The sequence below is a fragment of the Oreochromis aureus genome, linkage group 3, assembly GCF_013358895.1.
Source record: "Oreochromis aureus strain Israel breed Guangdong linkage group 3, ZZ_aureus, whole genome shotgun sequence".
In the NCBI taxonomy this organism is placed as follows: Eukaryota; Metazoa; Chordata; class Actinopteri; order Cichliformes; family Cichlidae; genus Oreochromis; species Oreochromis aureus.
The window spans coordinates 119,725,026-119,730,024 of NC_052944.1; the positions used below are offsets into that span (position 1 = coordinate 119,725,026).

At 44.3% G+C, this 4,999-nt stretch overlaps 1 pseudogene; it reads left to right on the plus strand.

Annotated features, from left to right (window-relative positions):
• The first annotated feature begins 2,450 nt into the window (after nucleotides 1-2,450).
• LOC120435169 lies at nucleotides 2,451-4,999 on the plus strand (annotated as a pseudogene).

Genomic DNA, 4,999 nt, shown 5'->3' on the forward strand with positions numbered 1-4,999 from the left:
AGTTTTCTGCTTTTAAGAAAGGAGAGTTCACAAAAAACAGAGAGAGAGTTCTGTGTGTCGGTTAAGCAGTGGTGATAATAATGAAAATGTCTTAGTTTGTCACTTTCAGATGAAAAGCAGACCTGAATCAATTTTCCACATGCAGAAGTTGGAAGAAAGTAATAGTTTAACATCATTGGAAACATTCAGGCCAAGTTTCTGGCTAACTTATTTACAGCACCATGTGTCCCTCAACCTCACAAGCGAGCTCTCACTCCTCCCTGAAGACAAGGAATGCAGCTCCAAAGAACAATAATATGGCAGATAAAGAGACAGCAGTAAAGTCCTGAGCAGAGAGTCCCAGCAAGCAGCAGCAGTGTGGACAAACAGCATCGGAGAAGAAGAGCAAACCCATCGTCCTGACTGATTGGATGAATAGCACTGTGTTTCCAGCAAGCTGCAACTTCACTGTGAAAAGAAGTTTAAGGAGAACTGAGGAGACTGTTGGAGTTTGACATTTGTCACCTTTGGAGTAAAATGGCAAGAAAAGACAGTGGAACACAGGACAAAGCTAAAGAAGAACTGCCGGCTGTTGGACTGTTGAAGTGAGAGAGGACAACAGAGTGAGAGCAGGTGAGAACACAGAGGAATGCTGTTGTTTAATGTGGGAAATCAAAATTTGGGTTAGCAAACCTGGGGAAAATAATACTGACTACTTAAGTGGGAAAATTGTGAAGGAGTCTGAAACACTGCAAAAAGAAACATATACATAATCACACACACAAATAAAACATGCATTAACCCTACTAACACAAACACAAGAGAGCCCATGAAGAGTAGACACCATCTTGAGCATGTGAGTCTGTTTATCATCTTGTCCAAGTCACCTCGTGTGATGAAAAGACCAGTGGACTCTTAGCACATCAGTTACAAAATAATCAAATAATAGCAGAGAAGTGTGTAGGAAAGGCAGCTCTAAGAACATGCCCTGCTGGAGATGCAGCTCCACAGACATCGATTAATCCTTTAAAGCCGGTCGGAGCGGGCACGCTCTGTTTTGCGTAACTATTTTTAAATCCCGGTAGCTCTGCAACCACTCCGGTTTCATATGCAATAATTTTTTTTGCATATGAAACTGGAGGAGTTGTACTTACATCTCATGCCATCAGCTTGTCCTCGGTCACAGTTTCTGTTATGTATTTAGTAAAATCAGTTTATAGTTTTGTGGTACTACTTTCTGTGCAAAATAGAGAACACCAAGCGTGGTGTATGTGCGCATTGATATGCCTGTGCTTTTCCTCAGAATGGTTATTAAAGTAAGTTACTAACAACCAAAAAGGCGTTGTTACTTTACCAGTTAAGTTATAAGAGAGAATATAACAGACTCGCGACGAGGATTAAAACGGATCCCCGATGTGCATTGGACAACAGAGAGGGGGAAAAAGTGGCCAAAAGACACGACAAGGTTAGAGCCAAAACAACTAACCCTCCGTGTGGATGCTAACTCACCTGCCTGGCTAAAGCGCTGCAGAGAGGACGTGAGTAACATCAATTCTTTTAAGTGAAGGACGCTTATAAAATACCGAGAAAATGTCAGGAGGCGTTGGACAAATGGACGTTTTTGATAACGGCACAGAGGATTGGACAACATATGTAGAGAGAGTTGAACAGTATTGTCTGGCTAACAAAGTCGAGGATGAGAGGAAAGTTGCTGTGTTACTGAGTGTGATGGGAGCGAAAACATACAACAACAACAACAACAACAACAAACTTTATTTATATAGCACATTTAAAAACCAGTGGTGTTCCAATACAACTTGTTGCGCAGCCTCATCACACTGGCCAAACCAGCTGACAAAAGTTTCAAGGAGATCACAGAAGTGCTCCAAAAACATTTCCAACCGAAGCCACTGGTTATAGCCGAACGTTTCCGATTTCATAAACGAAATCAACTAAAGAATGAGTCCACATCGGAGTACATCGCGGAACTCCGGCGGCTGTCGGAACACTGTCAGTTAGGGGAGGGGCTGTCAGATGCGCTGAGAGACCGTTTCGTCTGCGGCATGAACAATGAAAGCACACAGAAACGACTTCTCACAGAGGATAACCTCACTTTGCACCGTGCATTAGAGATAGCGATATCGATGGAGACAGCAGCAAAAGATGCAGGCGAGCTCCAGGGAAAATGCACGGAGCCGTGTTCTGTCAATAAAATTCATCCGCAGCGCAATAATAAATTACAGATGTGCTTCAGATGCGGCAAAAAGTCACATGACGCTGCTAATTGCTGGTTTAAAGAGAAAAAATGCCTGCAATGTAACAAAAAGGGGCATATACAGAAAATGTGCAAATCAAAGCAGTATGATAAAAAGAAAAACAAAATGTGGAAAAGAGACAGAAAGCTGCATGAAGTAAATGAGACTGACTCAAATGATTCTCAGGAGGATTTGGCATGCCTGGAGCTGTACACAATGCAAGAGGAAGATAATGATGCAATATGGCTCACACCTAAAATACAAGGGGTTAAGTTACAGATGGAACTGGACACTGGGTCTGCTCTCTCACTGATTTCATATCAAGATTACAGAGACAAATTCCCCAAACTGAAACTGAAACACACCTCAGTGAAGCTGAAAACGTACACAGGTGAAAGAATAACTCCTCTGGGAAAATTAAAAGTGGAATATGAGAAAAAGAAATGCAACCTGGAACTTTATGTTCTGAAAAATGGAGGTGTGCCATTATTTGGGCGTGACTGGTTGAAACACATCCACCTCAACTGGAAAGAAATGAAGTCAATGAGACTGGAACGAGGCCTGAGTGCACATTCTGTGGATGAAAGACTGAAACAGATCCTTAATAATCATGCCCAGGTGTTCAAAGATGGAATCGGCACCCTGAAAAATGTTAAAGCACAGATCATACTAGAGGACAATGCAAAACCAAGATTCCACAAGGCACGCCCTGTACCTTATGCTTTACGCCTTAAAGTCGAAGCAGAGCTCCAACGCTTGGAAGAGCAAGGAATACTCACCAAGGTGGAATGGTCAGATTGGGCTACACCAATAGTATCAGTAAGCAAGAAAGCAAGTGACAGTGTGCGGATCTGTGGTGATTTTAAGGTTTCAGTGAACCCAGTTCTCCGCATAGATCAGTACCCACTTCCACGGATAGAAGACATATTCACAGCAGTAGCAGGTGGCAAACACTTTTCAAAAATTGACCTTGCTCAGGCTTATCTCCAGATGGAAGTAGAAGAGACATCCAGGAAATATCTGGTAATAAACACTCACAAAGGCCTATATCAGTACGACTGGTATTTGGTATCGCCAGTGCCCCAGCAGTATGGCAACGTGCCATGGATCAGGTCCTACAAGGCATTCCAGGAACACAGTGTTTTCTGGATGACATAATCGTCACTGGTGTTGATGAGGAGACTCATCTGGCTAACTTAACAGCAGTCCTGGCCAGGCTAGAAAAATATGGACTGAGAGCAAACAAAAACAAATGTGAGTTCTTTAAGGATGCCATTGAGTATTGTGGACACAAGATCGACAGACGTGGGCTCCACAAAACCAAGGACAAAGTTGAAGCAGTCCTGAAGGCACCAGAACCTACAAATGTGAGTCAGCTACGCTGATTCTTGGGCTTAGTTAATTATTACCACAAGTTTCTACCAAACCTTTCAACAGTCCTGCACCCGCTGAACTCTCTGCTGCAACAAAATGTCAAATGGAAATGGACAAAGAACTGTGAAGAGGCATTTAATGGCGCTAAGCAGCTCATTACATCAGAGGAGGTTCTGACACACTTTGACCCCAATCTACCACTTCGCCTCGCCTGTGATGCCTCACCATATGGCATTGGTGCCGTGCTATCTCACAAAATGCCTGATGGATCAGAACGCCCAGTTGCCTTTGCTTCAAGGTCCCTAAATGCAGCCGAGCGCAACTATGCACAGATAGACAGAGAAGCACTCAGTCTAGTGTGGGGAGTGAAGAAGTTTAATCAGTATTTATATGGACGACACTTCACCCTGATCACAGACCACAGACCGCTGGTGTCCATCTTTAACCCTCAGAAAGGTATTCCAGCCATGGCTGCGGCACGCTTGCAGCGATGGGCTTTGTTCCTGGGTGCACACACCTACACCATTGAGTTCAAAGGGACAAAGCTACATGGAAATGCAGATGGACTTTCACGTCTTCCACACATGCAACCCACTGAAGAAATGACTGATCCAGCTACTGTGTTTCACGTTACACAAATGGAACCCCTACCTGTCACAAGTGCTCAGGTGAAAAGAGAAACGAGCCGAGACACAATTTTGTCCAAAGTATACGATTTTACTGTGAATGGTTGGCCGTCCTGCAGTGACACTCAGTTCTCTGCGTACTCCACCTGCAAAGACCAACTATCCGTTTGCCAAGGATGTGTCATGTGGGGAACTCGTGTCATCCTGCCACCCAAACTACGTACGAAGGTACTGGACTCACTCCACAATGGACATTTAGGTGTGGTTAAGATGAAAAGTCTTGCTAGAAGCTATGTTTGGTGGCCAGGACTTGACTGTGAAATAGAGAATATGGCTAAATCCTGCACTGGTTGTCAGCACATGCTGCGTCAGCCTCAAACAGCACCTGTACACGCGTGGGAGTGGCCATCCGCTCCATGGCAACGCATTCATATAGACTATGCTGGCCCATTTATGGACCAAATGTTCCTGGTTGTGGTTGATGCTCACTCAAAATGGCCAGAAATCTTCCCCATAAAGCAAGCAACAGCTGCCAGCACGATCAATAGTCTTCGGTCACTGTTTGCACGCACAGGTCTGCCACAACAGCTCGTAAGCGACAATGGTCGTCAGTTTACTGGAGAGGAGTTCCAGTGTTTCCTTCGGAGTAACGGTATACGACACATCACTTCAGCTCCCCATCATCCTGCAACAAATGGACAAGCCGAACGGTTCATCCAGTCCTTCAAGCGGTCTATGAAAGCCAGCCGCTACAACAGAAAATAG